This window comes from Eulemur rufifrons, chromosome 2, assembly GCF_041146395.1.
Source record: "Eulemur rufifrons isolate Redbay chromosome 2, OSU_ERuf_1, whole genome shotgun sequence".
NCBI lineage: Eukaryota > Metazoa > Chordata > Mammalia > Primates > Lemuridae > Eulemur > Eulemur rufifrons.
This window is the reverse complement of record NC_090984.1, coordinates 47,441,389-47,463,510: the sequence shown is the minus strand read 5'-3', so window position 1 is coordinate 47,463,510 and position 22,122 is coordinate 47,441,389. Positions and strand designations below refer to the sequence as shown.

Sequence of the window (22,122 nt, the reverse complement as noted above, 5' to 3'; positions counted from 1 at the left end):
AATGGCGACTGGCTGAAGGAGCTGGTTCTGTTGCTGCTGCGGGCAAAGCGGGAAAGACACCACACATTACGCAGTCGGGACCATCGCCGGAGCCTGAGGACACTTCTCTGTCGTCACAGTTAGGTAATCCTCTTCGTCCAGACGTTGCTGCTGCTCCCAATTTTAGTCCTCCTCCTCTTCCAGGGCCGTCTGCCGGGATCTCCTCCCCTTCTCAACCCGGTCCTCCAGCGGCTCCAGCGCCTTGGTAGGCATGTACTATTGGCGCCTCGTACGTCCACTGTGTGGAGCCACTCTTCTCTGGACTTTCTCCTAGGAACCAAAGGGGAGCTCACTTCCCGCCAGCTTCAGCTCTTAGGCTGCGGCCTGCGTTGTGATTTCTGGGGTTAGATTTCACTTTGCTGCCCACCCCCACTCTGATCTCACGTTCCTAGTCCCCAACCCTCTGGTCCCTCTGGGTACTTAAGTTAGAAGATCAGCTTTTCTAACCTTCTTGGCTCACTTGATGTGTTTGGTATTTCATTCTTTCTAGTAGGGTGCTTTCAGGGGGGCGTTGCTCTATCTCAGTTCTTATAAACACCTTTTGGGAATCTGGGAGAAGGGATTTCAGTAAGTTCTGCTTATCTTTTGTACCGTTAAAATGTCGAGTTGACATTTTTACTTTTTCAAATCAAGAGTGGCAGTGAAGAACAACCCATGTGGAAGGCCTCTGGTTTCCATAGTGGTTAATGAAGAGTGAATCTTACTATCCTTAATATTCTCTGCTTTCTTTGGATATTAAGTGCCTGTACAGGTGTTTACTTTTTCATTCTTGACCAGAATTATGTGATAAATAATTGGATAAGTAAGTTGTATTTATTTACTTCTCACCCTAGTGGTGGCTGGATGTGTGAATGATGTTAAGTATTTTAGAGTACCTCAGGGAAGCCTAAAGAGATACTGCTCGTAAAATTCCCTGAGATCCTGAAATGAAAAGTACTTGGTAGATGTTCCTCGGAGGCAGGGATTTATCTTTCTAATGCTGGTAAAGCAGTACCAAGATTACTGTCTAACGTGGATATACAAATTAGTGACTTGAAATGATAGATTTATCTGTGTAATTTTCAGATTGTAGATTGCTTTATATTTCGTCTCCCCAATCTTTGCCAAGTTGTAAATTTTCGTTGGTGATACAGCTGTTACCCTTATAAAAGCAGGATTATGGCAAGTTAAAGCTAGTTCTGTTCTTTTCTTTTCTTTCTTTCTTTCTTTTTTTTTTTTTTTTTTTTAACATGAAGAGCAATTGTCCATAAAGAGAATTAATAAGGTTGTTGGTATATTTCAAATTTGTTTTTCAATTGTGTTGAACTTGGGGCCTTTGTAGTTGTCTTTTTTTCACTAACCAAATTAAAATGTTAAAAAGTGGTGCATATCGGTTGATATTTATAACTCAAAAGCTTTCAGCTTCGTAGGTCCAACTTAGAAAATTTCACTGCTGTTAGTACGATATTAGGATTAAATTTCAGAAGTAAACAGGAACAAACAAGCATCACTCTAATAGTCCTCATTTGGTAGACTTTGCCCAAGGTCATAAAGAAAGTCAAGGCAAAATGTAGCTCTTATGTGAAGCAGTCTTTTAGGATTGAGTTGAACTTCATATTTCTTTTCTAGGACCAATAGAGGTGGGAAGTATAGGTACAGGTATGTTAACTAGTTGCTTAGTCAATTTGTTTAAAAAATGGGGCCAAATATATGGCTTAAAGGGATCTAAAATGTTGATCTGGTGTAGGCTTTGTATTTTAATGACATTTTCAGATATTTTATAGCATTAATTTGGTTTGCAGTTAGCTGAATGAGCATTGTAGACTATGTTTTCAAGCGTTCTCCCAAATTTTCTGATACTACATTCATTCAGTACCTGCACTTTTTTAAATTTTTATTTTTTTCTCAGATCTTGCAGGGAAGACTCAAAACTTGAAAGCTTTTGGTGGTATAGCCTTTAACCCTTGTAGATGTGTAGCTATATAGAAAATCTAAATAGGGTTGCATAGGAATACCAAATAGGATTGGTATGTTTTACAATATTCCGTTCTACATAGTGTCTCTTCGGCATTTCATTTGAGCTAGTAAAGTTATTCTTTTTCCATTGTTAAGACGTTAAAAATTGGGGAGGTTTTATTTTTCCCAAACACATTTAGCTGATTTCAAGTTTGTGATTTCTGGTCAAGTGGTTTCTTCATGAGATTATTATGTAACAGAATCCATCTAATGCTGGTTAAACTTGGTCCTGTTGTTCAGAAAGAAAGTACTAGATTCGTAACTATAGAATTAATTGTCAATTGAGTAAAATGGTATTAATTTATCTCAGTCATAGGAGACTATGTTTTGGATTAAGGAGATAAATAAAGTGGGTTGGCAGAATTTGAAAAAAGCAATATCTAATTATATTTGTAATTTATCAAGTTGTTGTGAAAGCATAAAGTAGAAAAAACACTTTAAGTCACAAATATCAAGTGTGCTGAGAGGACTTCACGTATGGTGTGCTCTAAGTAATTTTTCTTGGTAGGTTAAGAAGTACGTGACCATTTAAACTGGATTGGCTACAGGGAGTTATTTGCTCTACTTCGAGGATGAGGAGATTTAACAGACATGAAACTGTACAATTAGAGCTTTAGTTTCCACTTACTTGACATTTGCCATGAGGCATGTATCTAAGCCAGCCATATATTCACTAGTGGTTATATGAGTACATTAATTTTTAATTTAAACTGTACTAAATTGTAATTGGCCCTACATTACAAATATGTAGACTAGGTAGTTGACTGTATGGTATAATTTGAGAATTGCCAATGCCTAACTTTACTTGTATCTCTCCAGTGTTTTATGCAATTCTTTCTAAAATATCCTGTTTTAAATCATAAATTCTCTGGAAGAGAAACTTTAAACTGTTGTCTTTTATTGGCAATATTAGCACAGATTAGCTATCAAATAGACTTACTGATACCATACAGAGGTAAGTGTTTAGAGAAAAGGGAATATAGAGTTAAATTTCTCTGTACTGACTATCATCAGGAGAGGTGTGGAATATAAGATCGTTGTCTAGGGAAGACTGGCATGGTGAGAGTAGAATAATAGTGAGAAGCTTGGGCCTTTTGGGGTCCTTTGGGAACCTGGCAGTAAGGAATGATGAGATTAAGTGTGGCCCCAAGAAGAACTGTAAGACCTTAAGGACAATTATTTTAACATAAGGTCATAATAGGCCATTTGACTATATTAGGGACCCCATATTTTATTGTATCCATGGCCTCCTGCATTAGATTGAAGAAAAGGGACTATGTCGGCTGGGCGTGGTGGCTCACGCCTGTAATCCTACCAGTCTGGAAGGCCGAGGCAGGTGGATCGCTCGAGGTCAGGAGTTTGAGACCATCCTGAGCAAGAGCGAGACCCCGTCTCTACTAAAAATAGAAAGAAATTATCTGGCCAACTAAAAATGTATATAGAAAAAATTAGCCGGGCATGGTGGTGCATGCCTGTAGTCCCAGCTACTCGGGAGGCTGAGACAGTAGGATTGCTTAAACCCAGGAGTTTGAGGTTGCTGTGAGCTAGGCTGATGCCATGGCACTCACTCTAGTCTGGGCAACAAAGCGAGACTCTGTCTCAAAAAAAAAAAAAAAAAGAAAAGAGAATATGTCTAGGTTTTCTTTTCTTTTTGAGACAGTCTTGTTCTGTCATTCTGGCTAGAGTGCAGTGGTGTCATCATAGCTCATTGCAACCTCAAACCCCTGGGCCCAAGCAATCCTCCTGCCTCAGCCTCTTGAGGTAGTGGGGACTACAGGCATGCACCACGACACCTGGCTAATTTTTCTATTTTTTGTGGAGTCGGGGACTCACTCTTGCTCAGGCTGGTCTCAAACTCCTGACCTCAAGAAATCCTCCTGTCCCAGCCTCCCAGAGTGCTAGATTTACAGGTGTGAGCCACTGCACCCAGCCTTTTTTGGGGGGGATGGGAGGAGTCTCTGTCTCTTGGGCTAGAGTGTAGCGGTGTCATCATAGCTCACTGCAACTTCAAACTCCTTGGCTCAAGTGATCCTCCTGCTTCAGCCTCCTGAGTAGTTGGGATTACAGGCTCACTCCACCACACCCATATAATTTTTCTAGTTTTTTCTAGACACTGGGGTCTCACTGTGTAGCTCTGGCTGGTCCTGAATTCCTGGCCTCAAGTGATCCTTCCTCATTGGCTTCCCAGAGTGCTAGGATTTCAGGTGTGAGCCACAGTGCCCGGCCTAGATTAAACACAAATCATGAATTGGCAGCATCCTGGGGGTTCTAGCAATCAGGCTTTCTTATCTTCCTTTCTTCCTTTCCTTTCTTTCTTTGAGGCAGGTTCTTGTCTGTTGCCTGGGCTAGAGTGCAGTGGCATTATTATAGCTCACTGCAACCTCAAACTCCCAGGCTCAAGCCATCCTCCTGCCTCAGTCTCTCCAGTAGCTGAGACTACAGGTATATGCCACCACACCTGGCTGATTTTTCTATTTTTATACAAAACGGGGTCTTGGCTATGTTGCTCAGGCTGGTCTTGAACTCCTGGCCTCAAGCAATCCTCGCGCCTTGGCCTCCTCACAAACTGCTGGGATTATAGGGGTGAGCCACCATGCCTGGCTGCAGACAGGCTTTCATAATAGATACATTAATTTTTTGGACAAGGAAATGTGTTTACTGCTTTGGTTAAAGAAACCTAAAACTACTAGTAGAAGGCACTTGAATACTTCAGAAACAATTTCGATTAAGATTTAGTAATAGCAATTTGTATAGTTTAGGAAGACTATTGTCTTCCTTTGGATGAAAACTTATATATTGAGAAATTGGGAACAAAAAAAGCAGAGAAGTTGCTAAAAATAAATAAGAGCATAAATAACTTGCTATTTTAAGTTTCTCATGTTGACCAGTTAAAGTAATCTCTAACTAGGAATTTTCAAAGTATGCTTTATTAAAAGAAGTGTATATTTGTTAAGGAAAAATATCCAGAACACATAAAGATCTTTTTAGTTGAGAGAAAACTAATTATTTGCTTTAGTTTCATCTTGGTATTCCCCAAATATGTATGAGTTGGAAATGATTAACCTCTTACTGATCTTGCAAGTACCTGCTTTAGTGTATTTTGTTAAATTAATTACATAATCCTTTAATTTTCTAATGTACAGATAAAAATTATTTGAAAAATATTCACAATCACATTGCAAACCATCATGCATTCCCCCTATTGGGAATATGCCTTTTAATTAATTTTTTTTAGTAGTGGCAAACGAGGACATTTCTGTTAGAGAATTATGATTATACCTGATCTTTGTCCAGCAGTTTAAGTAAAAATTCACTCTTCGTAAACTTTGTCTTCTATGTCCCATATTTATCTCAATCATAATGATTAGTTTTTCCTTGGTAGGTAGTGGTAAGAATGGTGGAAAATTATGTGAGACACTTAATGTGAATTTATTTTGGACAAAGGCCATGGTGTTTTACTTTATTATTTTAAAGATTTTTAGTTACTATTTTTCTTCATTGTCAACATCTCATTGATTCTTTTCTTACTATCCAATTAATGTGTTCTGAGGGTTTTAGATTTCTTCAGGCCTGAGAGTAAGTTTAATGTAAAACTAATTTACTTTAAATAGAAGTTTGGTTTTTTTTTTTTAAATCAAAAGGGTATAAATAAGTATAGTAATTGCATCTCTCCCCTTGCCCATTTTTGGGGGGAGCTATTTAATCTTTACAATTTCTTTGTTGATGCATCCAGTAGGTACACTGAAACTTGTATGTATGTAGGTGAGCCCCACAAATTAAAACAAAATATGTTGGCACATTCCACAGATAGGATAGTAATATGGTGAGAAATGGTAGCCTGGAAGTGTCAGGTTTCCCATGAGCTTGTTGAGAAAAAGGATGAACTATGGTACTCACTTCTTATGAATTCATAACCTATATTCTTGCTAAAATAACATTTTGTTTTTAAAGTTTTATTGGTATGAATTTTCTTACATGTAATAGAATTCTCTTTTTATAAGATGAACAATCTGCAAATTGTTCTATTAAAGCTTGGGTTAAAGAAATACAAATATCTTATCCTGTCTATAACAAGTATGAGTTTTGCCCTAATATTTGTGCTAAGGACATATAAGGTTTTAAATTGGGGTGCTAGTAGTAACATTTAAAAGCATATATCTGGACTGGATGTGGTAGCTCATGCCTGTAATCCTAGCACTCTGGGAGGCCGAGGTGGGAGGATCCCTTGAGCTGAGGAGTTGGAGACCAGCCTGAGCAAGAGCGAGACCACATTTCTACTAAAAATAGAAAAATTAGCTGGGCGTCATGGTGCGCCCCTGTAGTCCCAGCTATTCTAAAAAAAAAAAAAAAAAATAGAAAGAAATTAGCTGGGGAAAAAAAAAAAAAAATATATATATATATATATATATGGAATTAGCCGGGCATGGTGGCTCGCGCCTATAGTCCCAGCTGTTTGGGAGGCTGAGGCAGGAGGATCGCTTGAGTCCAAGAGTTTGAGGTTGCTGTGAGCTAGGCTAACGACATGGCACTCTACTCAGGGCAACAGAGTGAGACCATGTCTCAAAAAATAAAAATAAATATAAAAACATATATCTGAATGATCTCCCTGTCTTAGAGTTGATGCTTCATATAATGCTCCTCTACTTACTCCTTCTGCCCTAGTTGACTTTTGTTTTTTGTTTTTTTTTTTTTTAGGTGACAGAAATCTCTTCCTGAAGTAATTCATTGAAGGTTTAGGAAAGTAGTGGAGAGTAAAAGTGGACAGTTGAAATACCTGAAGGTGTTGATTTGAGATTAGGTGGGCTAGAAATATAGGCTAAGTAGAAGTAGATGCTGCCTTTTTTTTTTTTTTTTGAAACATAGAGTCTCATTCTGTTGCCCGGGCTAGAGTGCCATGGTGTCAGCCTAGCGCACAGCAACCTCAAACTCCTGAGCTCAAGCGATCCTACTGTGTCAGCCTCCTGAGCAGCTGGGATTACAGGCATGTGCCACCATGCCTGGCTAATTTTATATGTATATATTTTTTTAGTTGTCCATATAATTTCTTTCTATTTTTAGTAGAGATGGGGTCTTGCTCTTGCTCAGGCTGGTCTGGAACTCCTGAGCTCAAATGATCCGCCCACCTCGGCCTCCAAGAGTGCTAGGATTACAGGCGTGAGCCACCGCGCCCAGCCTAGATGCTGCCATTTTTGATAATGTCATTTGGTGTCAACTGAGGCAATGACTTTTAGCTTTTTCTTTCATGGATATAAGTTAATATAAATTTAGTAATCACACCATTTGTAAGGTAGAGTATAAATTAACAGACGAGTAGAATTTTAGAGCTAGAGGAGACTAATGAGGTCACTAGTCCAATAACATTTGTGTTTTATTAATGATGAATCATTCTGAAGACTTTTTAACATGTAGTAAATGTCTTAATTAGGGTGCTACAGAATGAGTTGTATATAATAGAAACATGAAATAGCTGTGATTAATGACTCATTTCCCATTTTTGACAGCATATTTTAATTTTTTAAGGTAAAATTTACATGTAGTGAAATGCACAGATCTGATGTTCAATAACTTGCTTTTGAGTAAATGAAATGCTAGAATGATTGCATGACTTTACTTACTAATGATCGATTCAGGACTGGAATCTGGCTTCCTTCTCCTGGTCTGGAGGTAATTCCTCTAGTAACTCCTTTAGGAGCCTAGTCCAGAACCTTGCATGCATGTATTATTCTTTATATAGCCAATATAATTAATACATACCTAAAATTTTATGGCAAACCTTGACTTGACTTTGTTGCCTTTAAAGTTTGATTTGTGATCTTTTTACAGTTTTCATTATTTATGTTCATTATCCACTCTTTTTTCCTCTTAATGTGTGATACATCAGTACAGGTTGACTATCTCTTATCTGAAATGCTTGGGACCAGAAGTGTTTCAGATTTCAGATTTTTTAACATTTTGGAATATTTACATATATATAATGAGCTATCTTGGAGATAGGACCCAAGTCTGAACACGAAATTGATTTATATTTCGTATGTAACTTATATACATAGTTTTATACAATATTTTAAATAATTGTGTTCTTGAAACTTTATTTTTTTGTTTGTTTCTTTTAACTTGTTTTTATTTTTTAATTGATACATAATAGTTGTACATATTTATCGGGTACATATGATGTTTTGATACAAGCATATAGTGTATAATGATCAGATCAGTAATGGGGATATTCATTACCTGAAACATTTATCATTTCCTTGTGTTGGAACCATTTCACATCTTCTCTTCTAGCTATTTTGAAATATATTATAAATTATTGTTTAATATAGTCACCCTATTCTGCTGCCAAACACTAGAACTTATTCCTTTTATCTAAGTGTATTTTTGTACCCATTAACCAACCTTCTTCATCCCCTTCCCCCCCACCTCTCCACTACCCTTCTCAGCCTCTTCTTGAAACTGTTTTGACTGACCTGTCAAATGGAGTCAGATATGGAATTTTCCACTTGTGATTTCATGTTAGTGGTCAGAAAGTTTTGGATTTTGGGACATTTCGGATTTCAGATTTTCAGATTAGGGATGCCCAACCTATATGCCACTTCTCTCTTTCAGCAGACATACTTGTTTGCAAGAGGACACACTAGTTAGTTCTGGGTACTATAATTTCTTAAGGATTCTTCAAATATGCTATTTTTCTTCATGTGTTTAGGTAGAGATTTGTGCACTCAAGACCTCAATAGCAAATTTATTTTATTTATTTTCGATTTATATTTTGTAGAAATGGGGTCTCGCCATGTTGCTTAGGTTGATCTCAAACTCTTGGCCTCAAATGATCCTCTTTCCTCAGCCTCCTGTAGTGCTGGGATCACAGGGGTGAGCCACCATGCCCAACCGCTCAATAGCAAATTATCAGTCAAGTTTGTGCTTGTATTATTATTGTAATCTTACTGTTAACACAAGATAATTTGTAACCATAATTGTCTGTTTCAAAGATTGCTTGGTATTAGAGATTTTGTGAAGAGGAAGGAAATCTTTTATGAGGAAGGAACATTTTTAGTTTTATTTATAGGCCCCTTTTTTGTGAACAAGAATTGATTACTGTGGTGAGGATTGTTTATGTTTCAGTGATACAGTTTTTCCCTATGTAATCTGGTCTTTTTGAGAGAAATTGCAGTTCAGTTCAACAAAGATAGAGTTAACTTGTGTCCCAGGTTACTGGAGTTACAGATCAGGTTTCTCCCTTCAAGTCTCTTACAGTCAAGTGCGATTAAAGAGAAAGGTTATTTTACTATGATTTGTTAAGAGCTAAGGTAGAGATAATCACAAGGTTTACACAGATTTGGGTATGGAGTTGGTTACTTATTGGAGTACATGATACTTGGACTGAGTTTTAAACAATGAAAATACGAATTAGTTGAAAGAATGTTGGAGATAAAGGGAAGAGCAGAAGCATGTATAGAGCACAGAGTGGGCAGGAGACTATTACTACTGCAGTGCAAAGAATGAGGCAGCGAATAACAATGAAAAAAGACGGAGAGATCTTGTGAGTTTTATATATAATGCTGGAGAGTTTAGTCTTTATTTGAAGGCAGTTCATGGGAAACCTGGTGAGAATAGGCAGATTTGTGCAGTGTGGAGGATGGATTTAAAGAGGACAAGACCAAGAAATATTGTAGAGGTAAAAATTATTAGGATTTGGTGATTGGCTATAGGGGGTAAGGGAGAGGAATAATGACTAGGGTGTTTAGGATGGCTTCTAAGTTTTTGGCTTGGTTGATTAGGTGGTAGCATTGCCTGTGATGAAGAATGTAGTAGGAGAAATATAGTAGGAAGGGCAGGTTTTTGTATGGGGGTGGTATGGGAAAAATGAATTCAGTTTTGGGTAAGTTGAATTTGAGGTGCCAAGTAAAAGTGTTGGGATGGTGGTTGGATGTGAGTCTGAAATTTAGAGGTGGTGGTCTAGAGAAATTAGCAGAATTAATGTTGTAGTTTATAATGAACGTTGGAAGAGGCTCTTTCTCCATCTCCAAACATTCCCTTCCCCTAATTTTACCTGGGCTGCAGGTAAGTAGAAAGGAAACTTTGCCTAGTTTTGGATTGCTTGACAATCAGCTTTTTAAATTCCTGAAATGATACCTCATTCAAATGTTGAAAAAGTCATGAATTCTTACTCTTAAAATGTTTTTGCTGCCTTTGCTGTGTTTGTTTTGTGACATAATCTACTTCAATTGTATCATTTTCTTTTTTTTTAAATTTATTTTTATTTATTATTATTTCAGCCTGTTGTAGGGGTACAAAAGTTTGGGTCAATTGTATCATTTTCATTCATTAGTAGATTTAGTTCCTAAGTGTGCTTATTTCCCAATCTTTGTTTATTCTATTTTTTAGTGATACAAGTTGAGTGTCCCTTATCTGAAATGCTTGGGATGAGAGGTGGATTTGGGATTTTTTTAGATTTGGGAATATTTGCATTATGCTGGTTGAGCATTTCCTTTGAATGTCATGTCCTTGCTCAAAAAATTTCTGGATTATTGCATTTCCAATTTCAAATTTTCAGATGAGGGATACTCAACCTGTAATAGAAAGGAATTTCTCTAGTAGCGGAGTTCTAAAGAACTGAGAGGATGGGTTAAGTTTTATAATAACATAAATAGTAGGATTAACTAAGGTGAGGTTGTATAAGTATGTTTAAACTCTTTGCTTTGTATTTTAAATTTAGGTAATAAAATCAGGTTGTTGCTGATGTTATGTAGGCAACCTCTAACCTGTACTAGGCCCAATTAATGTGTTTTGTCTGTTTGGTTTTATTTTCAGAGTAATGTTGGCCTTATAAAATGAATTGGGAAGTATTTCCCTCTCTGCTCTTTACTGGAAGAGTTTATATAGATTTGGTATTGTGTCTTTTTAGATGTTTGATAGGATTCTCCAGCGAAGCCATCTGGGCCTAGAGTTTTCTGTGTTAGAGATTTTTACTACAGTTTAAATTTTTAAAATAGATACGGGCTAATCAGGTTATCTATTATTGTGTGAGCTTTGGTGGTTCATATTTTTTGAGAAATTTGACCATTTTGTCAGAATTGTTTAGTGTATGGGTACAAAGTTGTTTGTAATATTCCATAATCTATAGAATGTGTAGTGATATCCACTTTTCTTTGCCAATACTGGTAATTTGTGTCTTTCTTTGTTCTCAGTTCTGCTAGAGGTTTACCAATTTACTGATCTTTGTGAAAAATTCAACTTGTGGTTTCATTGATGTTTTTGTTTTTAACTTCATTGATTTCTGTTTCTATTGAATGTTTTATCTTTTCACAGTGATTTGTAACTTCTTTTTTTTGTGTGTGTCTTGCAATATTTTATTGAATGCTGGATATTGTGAATAGTATGGTAAAGACTGAGTCAATAGTATTTATACCTGGCAAATTGCATCCCTGGACTTTTTAGTATAAGGGATTGAGTCAGTCTATCAGGAGGTAAGCTGAATTTCTGTTTTGCTGTTGCAAAGGGTACTTTAAATGCACTATTGGCTTTAAATTTCTTTTGTGTTACTTTGTGCTTAGGCTGGGAGTTAGGAAGATGTTTCTCAATTTTCCTGATCAGCTCTTAGCTTCTGGCTTTCCCTGTGCTCTTCTCCCTCTCCAAGAGGTAGACTATTTTTATGTTAATTGGTACTTGTTAGCCTGGTGGTGGAGTCGGGAATGTTTTGTCTTGGTCCAGTCTCAATCTTGGATAGGCCCTGTGTGCCTGGGCATCACAAGTAGGACTCTCAGTGATCTTGCTCCTCTAGCGCAAACTGCATCTTGTATCTTTGCAGGTCTTGTTTGGAAAAAGAGTTTCTCTGCTCCTGCCTCAGTGGTAGATCTCTAATGTACAACGTCCTGGTCCAAGACTGTTTCCTACCCCTCCCCTCTTGGTGGAGGGTTATTTCTTTCACCCTTCCCCCATCCTTAATTACATCTTCACTTGTGCCCTGACTGGGTACTGGCCTTGCTGTTCCTCCCCTAGTGCCTTCAAACTTTTGTTCCTCAGGGGAAAAGGATCTGGTTGGGGCTTTGTATTTTTCCCATTGCAGAGGCTACTTCCTTCCTCCAGCCCTGCAGTACCGAGGAAAGCTCTCTCTAGTTTGATGTTCCCATATTGTGTGAACCTGGTGGAGATCTGGCAAAAATCTTGCAAATAGGTTTGAATTTCAGTTGAGTTTGTGACTCCCAGGGATAATACAGGCTCATGCTGATCCACACACTTTGCCTTTAGCTATTTATTAACAATTTTAGATAAATTCTTTTTACCTGCTTTTATGGAATCATTGTTTTTCCCTTGTTCTACCACAGGTGAGCCAGTGCTTGCAGCCCCTTTCTCCTAGGAAGGGCTTATCTTTTCTTGAATTTGAGACTTGTTGCCTTGAGTCTTCAGCTCTCTGATGGTTCAAGAAAGGTTTAATTTCGTAGTTTATCCAGTTTTTTTCTTGTTGTTAGGCTGGTGGTGGCATTCTTCCCAGCTCTTTAGCCTGGACAGACCCCAATTAACTTATGAGAATGGATCTCTAGGCAAAACTCCAGTGTGCCATGGAAGTGCTCTTCTCTTTTCTGGGACTGTAGTTTGTAATTCCTTGACTTCCTTGCCCTCAGGTTGCCTTTTCCTTGGTTTAGACCAAAAGAGAGGGTTCAAATTGGCTAGATTGATAGTGGAGAGAGAATAATTCTCCAACTGGCCCTAGGTTGCCTTTCTTCCCTAAACACTGTGGTTCCTCCAAAACTGTCTTGTGGTCACCTCCTCCACTACAATTTTTGTCATCTTTATTCCAGTCTCTTTCTCCCAACCCTGCTTATCCTCCCATTCTATTTCCTGTTATGAAGTGCCCAGAAAAACTAGATATATTGTGGATTTTTAAATGCAGAATTAAGACTGAATATTTCAGTATTGTGTGTACCTGACATTTGCTTTTTTTTTTTTTTTTTTGGCCTACAGATATTTTATCATTTTTTAAAAAGAAGTAATTATTAAAAGGGTGGGGTAGAAGGGCAAATTTTACGTGCCTCCTTTTCCTGTCCTTTTATTTTGTTCCCATTATATTCTACCCCTTGTTCACAGTAGTTTGTTAGAAAAAAATAGAAGAGATTTTGTTTTCCCATTCCAGACTCGTCCTCTTTTACTGTATTAGAAACCTTTGGGGCCGGGCGCGGTGGCTCACGCCTGTAATCCTAGCTCTCTGGGAGGCCGAGGTGGGCGGATTGTTTGAGCTCAGGAGTTCGAGACCAGCCTGAGCAAGAGCGAGACCCCATCTCTACTAAAAATAGAAAGAAATTATATGGACAGCTAAAAATATATATAGAAAAAATTAGCCGGGCATGGTGGTACATGCCTGTAGTCCCAGCTACTCGGGAGGCTGAGACAGGAGGATTGCTTGAGCCCAGGAGTTTGAGGTTGCTGTGAGCTAGGCTGACGCCACGGCACTCACTCTAGCCTGGGCAACAGAGTGAGACTCTGTCTCAAAAAAAAAAAAAAAAAAAAAAAAAAAAAAAAAAAGAGCACTGAAAATAGAAACCTTTGGGTTAAATGAAGATCTTTAGTTTTTTTTAATGTGGTAAAATACACATAACATAAAATTTGACATTTTAACCATCTTTAAGTATACAGTTCCGGGGCATTAAGTACATTCACCTTGTTTTGTAACTATCACTGCCATCCATTTTCAGAACTTTTTTCGTCTTCTCAGACTGAAACTCCATATTCGTTAGTCTTCAAGGTTCATCCATATTATATGTCAGAATTTCCTCCCTTTTTAAGGCTGAATACTATTTAATTGTATGTGTGTACCAAATTATTTTATTCATTCATCCACTGATAGATACTTAGGTTGCTTCCATCTTTTAGCTATTGTGAATAATGCTGCTGTGAATGTAGGTGTACTGTTTGAGTTTCTGCTTTCTTTCTTTTGGGTGTTTACCTAGAAGTAGAATTACTGGATCGTATGGTAATTCTGCATTAATTTTTTAGGAACTGTCATACCATTTTCCACAATAGCTATACTATTATACATTCTCACCAGCAGTGCCCAAGGATTCTAATTTCTCCACATTCTCGCCAGCACTTCTTTATTTTGTTCTTCCTTTTTTTGTTTTTATAATAGTCATCCTAATGAGTATGAAGTTGTATCTCATTGTGGTTTTAATTTGCATTTCCCTAATGATTAGTGATGTGTCAAGTGTGTTTTCATGTGATTATTGTCTATTTGTATATCCTCTTTGGAGAAATGCTGTTCAAGTCCTTTGTCCATGTATGAATCGGGTTTTTTATTTCTGATTGTAGAAGTTCTTTATATATTCTGGATATCAACTCCTTATGAAATGTATGATTTGCAAATACTTTCTCCCATTCCGTGGGTCCCCTTATTCCTCTGTTGATAGAGTCCTTTGATATATAAAAATTTTTAATTTTGATGTCCTTTTTATCCATTTTTTCTTTTGTCTTGTTGTCTGTGCTTTTGGTGTCATATCCAAGAATCTATTGCCAAATTTCATGAGCTTTTCCTCTATATTTTCTTCTAAGAGTTTTATAGTTTTTAGCTCTTGCATTTAGGTCTTTGTTCCATTTTGAGTTAATTTTGTATATAATATAAGGTAAGTGTCCCACTTCATTTTGTTTTTGCGTTTAGATATCCATTTTTCCCAGCACCAAATATCTATAGCTTTAATAGGAGTACAGATAGGCCTGGTGTTGAGATATGGAATGTAGTTTTTTATATTATTTGTATAATGGGTTCAGTTGTAGATTTTTAAATTCAGTTATATTATGGGTTAGCTGTCATAGAAACCGCCCTGGAACGCCTGCCCTTATTTGTAACATTGTTTCTATAAGTAGTTTAATTTTGAGTTCCTAGAAGCCAATTAGTAAACACAGCTTTTACAATTTAATCTTGTTTTGAGGTTTTTGCACAACTTGAGATTCTGCAGAAAAATCATCCATTCCAATGGACTATTTAGGCAAAAAGCAGAAGTAAAAAACGTTAGAGAGTAATGGGAAATTGGAATTTTTGCTAACTTTTTAATTAGTTAAAGTGTTTTGTTGGTGATAAATATACTATTTTCACATTGTAGCTTATTTTTGAAATTATCCAGAAATTGTTACTTAAAACACTTCTGCCATCTTCTCTACCTCCATTTTCTCTTTTGTAAAATGGAAATAATAGTCTACTTTTTGTGGTTCAACTACTTTATATAGTTTAAAAGATTTTGGCACTTAAAACAGTGCTTTGGGGCCCGGCGAGGTGGCTCATGCCTGTAATCCTGGCACTCTGGGAGGCCAAGGCGGAAGGATCACTCGAGGTCAGGAGTTTGAGACCAGCCTGAGCAAGAGTGAGACCCTGTCTCTACTAAAAATAGAAAGAAATGATTTGGACAGCTGAAAATATATATAGAAAAAAAAAATTATCTGGGCGTGGTGGCACATGCTTGTAGTGCCAGCTACTTGGGAGGCTGAGGCAGAAGGATTGCTTAAGCCCAGGAGTTTGAGGTTGCTGTGAGCTAGGCTGATGCTACAGCACTTTAGCCTGGGCAACAGAGTGAGACTCTGTCTCAAAAGAAAAAACAATAACAACAAAAAAACAGTGCTTTGCACATAACAATAAATGACATCTGGTTGTTAAAATGACTTTAACCTATAAATGACATCTGGTTGTTAAAATGAGTTTAACCTTTTTTGTGTTTGGATAAATGTAATTAAAATAGATACTTGATTTTAGAGGGGTTTTTTTGTTTGTTTTTTTTAAAGAATAAGTTGAGGGTTGGTTTTCTGAAGTCAGGTGTGATGGCCTTCGCCTGTAGTGCAGCTGCTCAGGAGGCTGAGGTGGAAGGATTGCTTGAACCCAGGAATTTGCGGCTGCAGTGAGCTGTGATTGTAGTACTTCATTCTGGGCAACAGAACGAGACTCTATCACCCCACCCCCAAAAAAGAAAACCAACATAATACTTTTAATACAATGCTTTTGTGGTTGGGTTATGTTTCTGTATTCAGGTAAGCATAGACATTTAAGCCTTTATTTTTTATGATTTCTTTTTAGTAATTTGCAAGAAATATCAAAAGATTAAATTTAGCAAATATTTATTGAGATGTTTCTGTCACATCAGTATAGTATGCTAGGCTCTCTGGAAATACAAATGATTTTTGAAATATTAAATATAGTCCCATTATTTTGGGGAGTTAAGGCAGAAGGTAATGCAAACATTTAAACTCTTACATTGAGCCATAATTAGCAAACTAAAAAAGTTGTGTAAATATCTGTTTTTAAAGTATTAAAGTTAAATAAAAAAAAAAATCCCAAAACTTTGAATTGCTTAACCAAGTTGCCAGTGTTAAATTTCTTCTTAAAAACTCTTCCTTATTAAGGGAATTGACAGTACATGTTTGCAGATTTTTTTTTTTTTTTTTTTTTTTGAGACAGTATCTCACTCTGCTGCTCGGATAGAGTGCAGTGGCATGATCATAGCTCACTGCAAGTCCAGAGTCTAGGCTCAAGTAATCCTCTTGCCTTAGCCTCCTGAGTAGCTGGAACTACAGGTGTGCACCTCCGTGCCAGGTTAATTTTTTTTTTTTTTTTTTTTTTTATTGTAGAGATGGGGGTCTCATGTTTCCCAGGCTGGTCTCTAACTCTTGGCGTGAAGTGATCTTCTTGCTTTGACCTCCCAAAGTGCTAGGATTACACTGTGAGCTGTGCTGTGAGCCACCTGCCCAGCCTATTTGCAGATTTTTTTATTTTTTTTTGGAGTCAGAGTCTCACTGTTGCCCGGGCTAGAGTGCCGTGGCGTCAGCCTAGCTCACAGCAACCTCAAACTCCTGGGCTTAAGCGATCCTTCTGCCTCAGCCTCCCAAGTAGCTGGGACTACAGGCATGTGCCACCATGGCCGGCTAATTTTTTCTGTATATATTTTTAGTTGTCCAAATAATTTCCTTCTATTTTTAATAGAGACGGGTCTCGCTCTTGCTCAGGCTAGTCTCAAAACTCCTGAGCTCAAACGATCCACCGGCCTCAGCCTCCCAGAGTGCTAGGATTACAGGCGTGAGCCACGGTGCCCGGCCATATTTGTAGATTTTATTCAGTTCAGTTTAAGAAAATTTTTTAGTTAGAACTCATTTAATATTTTTTAATGTTTGCATTATGAAGTAATGAGCTTCATGTCTCACTAAATAATCAGACATTCTCAGTTATCTTTCCTTGGGATTGCTATATGAGGTGTTTCTGCTTTAGTTGGGGAAATTGAATTCAGACCATTTTTCACCATTAAAATGGAAACTGGAGATGGCCTTTAAATATAATTAAATTGTGTAGTTTTACTGTTTTTTTTAATCTTACAATTAGCAAGCATTTTAGAAATTAAAAATACAGATGTGGAAAACTCAGTCATATAAGCACTCTTTATATACTGCTGTTTGAAACCACTTCTCCAGAAACCATACTACCAAATGTCAGCCATTTTTGACCTAATAAATTCACTTCTAAGAAACTATCTTAAAGGAAAGAATCAGAAATATAAACTGAAATTTATGTAGTTATTCCATTTGAGGTAATGTTAGTGAGTAATTATGAAAAATTTAATTTTCCAACAAGTCAGTGATCACATAAATTATGGAACATTTATCTGTGGGTGGAAATATCATATGGCCATTAAAAATTCTTAAATTTTTAAAAGAATATTGGTAAAGTGTTTATAGTATGAAAGAGGAAAAAGCAGGTAATATACGTAGTATAATTCTAAACATTGATTAAAATATTTATACATATTAAAATAAGCAGAATAATGTACCCAGTTTCATTCATCTCTGAGTTAAGGAATTATGGGAGTTTTTTTCATGTTTTTCTGTCCTTTTAAAGCTTTAAAACAACATATGTTTTGTAATCAGAGAAAAGGCTCAGTATGTTCACCTGAAATAAGAATTTTTCCAACTCTTAAGGGATCAAGAGTGAATTTTGTCTTATGTAGACTAAATATTAATAATTACATATACCCCTCACTGGATTGTTGGAAGCCTGGCACATAATTAATATGTATTCACTGCATTTTCCCCCCTCTGAGTTTGGGTCATACTTTCCTGTTTCTGTCATGTCTCTTAATTTTTTGTTTGAAAACTGGTCATTTTACATAACTCCCCCCTCAAAGGTTGTTGTTTGTTTAGTAACTTCCATAGGCAAAGTTTATGAAATCTATCTTTCTGCAGTATGTGACCACTAATTTCTCTGCTTAGTTATTTTTATTTGTTTTTAAAATTTCTTGCTTGCATTTTTAAGCCTAGCTTACTGGGGCATACCCACTGTATCTGCATAGCCTAGTGGTCAGCTAATAATTCAACAGATGTTGAGCTTAAACATCTTGAGCACAGATCTCAGCTGTAAAATTTTGGCAAATAGGTCCAATACTCCTATCAGATTAGAGGACATTTCCTTTCCCCAAGGCAACTTCTTTTCTGATTTTTTTCTCCTTAGATTATTTTTGTCTCTAATAAAATTTCTTGTTAATGGTATCATCAAACATGTATTCTTTTGTGTGTGCAGTTGTTCAGCATGTCTGTGGGATTCTTTCCGTTGATGGTATCAGTAATTAACAGTTACTTTCTGATGCTGATTAGCATTCTGTTGTATGAAAATACCACAGTAGTCAACTTTCTGTTGTTGGGCATTTTTGTTGTTTCCACTTGGGAACTAGAAACAGCCTTATTGTGAATAAGGCCGCCAGAAACATTTTTGTAAAACTATATTGTGAACGTGTTTTACATTTCTCTTGGATAAGAACTTAGAAGTGAAATTACTGGGTCAAAGAGTTAGGTGTACATTGGAAATTGCACAACTTTACCAAAAAACTTACATTTGTACCAGTAGAGTATGAAAATTAAGTCTTTTTGCCATTTTAGTAGATGTAAATTGGTATGCCTTTGTGATTTTAATTTATGCTTTTGAGATGGGGTCTGGCTCTTGCCTGGGCTAGAGAACAGTGACATCATTATAGCTCACTGCAACCTTAAACTCCTGGGCTCAAGGGATCTTCCTGCCTCAGCCTCCCAAGTAGTTGGGACTACAGACATGTGCCACCATGCCTCTAATTTTTCTATTTTTTCTAGAGGCAGAGTCTTGCTATGTTGCTCAGCTGGTCTCCAACTCCTGGCTTCAAGTGATCCTCCCTCCTCACCTTGGCCTCCCAAAGTGCTAGGATTTATAGGTATGAGCCCCACTGGGTGTAGCCCATAAAGGATATTGACACTGACTTGTGGTTTTCTTTTCTTGTAGTGTCTTTATCTGACTTTGGTATCATGGTAAGGCTGGCTTCATAAAATGAGTTGGGAGATGTTCTTCAATTTTTTTTTGAGGAACTGGAGAAGGATTGCTGTTAATTCTTTTAAAATGAGTTGGGAGATGTTCTTCAATTTTTTTTTGAGGAACTGGAGAAGGATTGCTGTTAATTCTTTAAATATTTAGTACAGACTGGGTAAAGTGGCTCATGCCTGTAATCCTAGCACTCTGGGAGGCAAGGCGGGAGGATTGTTTGAGAGCAGCCTGAGCAAGAGCAAGATCCTGTTTTTACTAAAAATTGGAAAAATTAGCCGGGCATTGTGGCAGGTGCCTGTAGTTCCCAGCTACTTGGGAGGCTAATGCAAGAGAATCATTTGAGCCCAAGAGTTTGAGGTTGCAATGAGCTACCATGACACCACTGCACTCTACACAGGGCGACAGAAACTCTGTCTCAAGAAGAAAACAAAACAAAATAAATAATTAGTATAATTCACTAGTGAAGTCATCTGGTCCTGGCCTTTTCTTTGTGGGATTTTTGATTACTAATTCAGTCTGTTATCTGTTTATCAGTGTTCAGATTTTATGTTTTTTTAGTCCATTTTGGTTATGTCTTTCTAGAAATTTGTCCATTTTATCTAGGTTATCTAATTTATTGGCATAAAGCTGTTCATAGTATCCCCTCAGAATCATTTTTATTTCTGTAAGGTTGGTATTAATGTCCTCTTTTTTTCTGACTTTAGTAAGTTGAATGTCTTTTTTCTTGGCTAGCCGAGTCAAAACTTCATCAATTTGGTTGCCCTTTTCAAAGAACCAACTTTGGTTTCATTGATTCTCACTGTTTTTCTGTTACCTATTTCATTTATTTCTCCTCTTTTCTTATATTTCCAACTCAATCCCATTGTGGTTCGAGACCATATATAGGCGTACCTCAGAGATACTGTGTGTTTGGTTCCACTGCACTAAAATGAATATTGCAATAAAGTGAGTCACATGAATGTTTTGGTTTCTCAGTGCATATAAAAGCTGTTTCTACTATACTGTGTTGAAGTGTGCAACAACAACAAAAAAAAGCATTATGTCTGAAAGAACAATGTACACATCTTAATTTAAAAAATACGTTATTGTGGCCAGGCACAGTGGCTCACCACTATCCCAGTGCTCTGGCAGACCAAGATGGGAGGATTGTTTGAGGCTATGAGTTTGAAACCAGCCTGGGAAACATAGCAAGACCCTGTCTCTACAAAAAAAATTAAAAATTAGCCAGGCACGTACTTGTAGTCATAGTTACTCGGGAGGCTGAGGTGAGAGAGGATCACTTGAGCCCAGGAATTGGAGGTTATAGTGTGCCACTACACTCTTGCCTGGGTGACAGAGAGAGACCCTGTTTCTAAATAAATAAATACTTTATTGCTAAAATTGCTAAAAATCATCTGAGCTTTCAACAAGTCAAAATTTTTTTATTTGCTGGTGGAGGGTCTTGCCTTGATACTGATAGCTGCTGACTGATCAGGGTGGTGGTTGCTAAAGATTGGGGATGGCTGTTGCAGTTTCTTTAAATAAGACAAGTTTGCCACATCAATTGACTCTTCCTTTCATGAAAAATTTCTCTGTAGCATGTGATGCTGTTTGATAGCATTTACCCACAGTAGAACTTCTTTCAGAATTGGAGTCATTTCTCTCCAACACTTCTACTGCTTTATCAACTAAATTTATGTAATATTCTAAATCTTTTGTTGTCATTTCAACAGTGTTCACAGCATCTTCACCAGGAAATGAAGAAACCATGCTCTTTGCTCATCCATAAGAAGCAACTCTTCATTTGTTCAAGTTTTATGAGATTGCAGCAATTTAGTCTTATCTTCAGCCTCCACTTCTAATTTTAGTTCTCTTGTTGATTGTACCACATCTGCAGTGACTTCCTCTGCTGAAGTCTTTCTTGAACCCCTCAAAATCATCCATGAGAGTTGGAATCAACTTCTTCCAAACTCCTGTTAATGTTGATATTTTGATGTCCTCCCATGAATCATGAATGTTCTTAATGGCATCTGGAATGGTGAATCCTTTCCAGAAGGTTTTCAATTTATTTTGCCCAGATCCATCAGAGAAATCACTGTCTGTGGCAGCTATAGCCTTACTAAATATGTTTCCTAAATATTAATAATAAGACTTGAAAGTTAAAATGACTCCTTGATCAGGCATGAAAACAACATTAATCTCTTGTACATCTCAATCAGAGCTCTTGGGTGACAAGGTGCATTGATAACGAACAGTAATATTTTGAAAGCAATCTTTTTTTCTGTACAATAGGTCTCAGTAGTGGACTTAAAATGTCAGTAAACCATGCTGTCAACAGACGTGCTGTCATTCAGACTTTGTTGTTCCATTTATAGAGCAAAGGCAAATTTAGCATTACTGTTAAGGGCCCTAGGATGTTAGGAATGGTAAATGAACGTTGGCTTCAACTTAAAGTTAACAGCTGCATTAGCCCTTAACAAGAGAGTCAGCCTGTTCTTTGAAGCTTTGAAGCTGGGCATTGACTTTTCCTCTCTAACTATGAAAGTCCCCCGTGATATCTTCTTCCAATAGGAGGCTGTTTTGTCTACGTTGAAAATCTGTTGTTTAGTGTAGCCACCTTCATCAATGGTCTTAGCTGGATCATCTGGATAACTTGCTGCAGCTTCTCCATTAGCACTTGCTGCTTAAAGCACTTTTATGTTAATGGAGATGGCTTCTTTTCTTAAACCTGATGAACCAACCTGTGCTAGCTTCAGACTTTTCTTCTGCAGCTTCTTCAACTCTCTTAGCCTTCATTAGGCTTT

At 37.2% G+C, this 22,122-nt stretch overlaps 1 protein-coding gene across 1 annotated transcript in view; it reads left to right on the top strand.

Annotated features, from left to right (window-relative positions):
- The window catches only part of CTDSPL2 (CTD small phosphatase like 2), an 89,779-nt gene continuing 67,657 nt past the window's right edge, over positions 1-22,122 (top strand). Inside the window, exon 1 of the mRNA XM_069460689.1 lies at positions 1-123. The gene's annotated coding sequence lies outside the window, so the exon portion shown is untranslated. The remainder of the gene's footprint in view (positions 124-22,122) is intronic.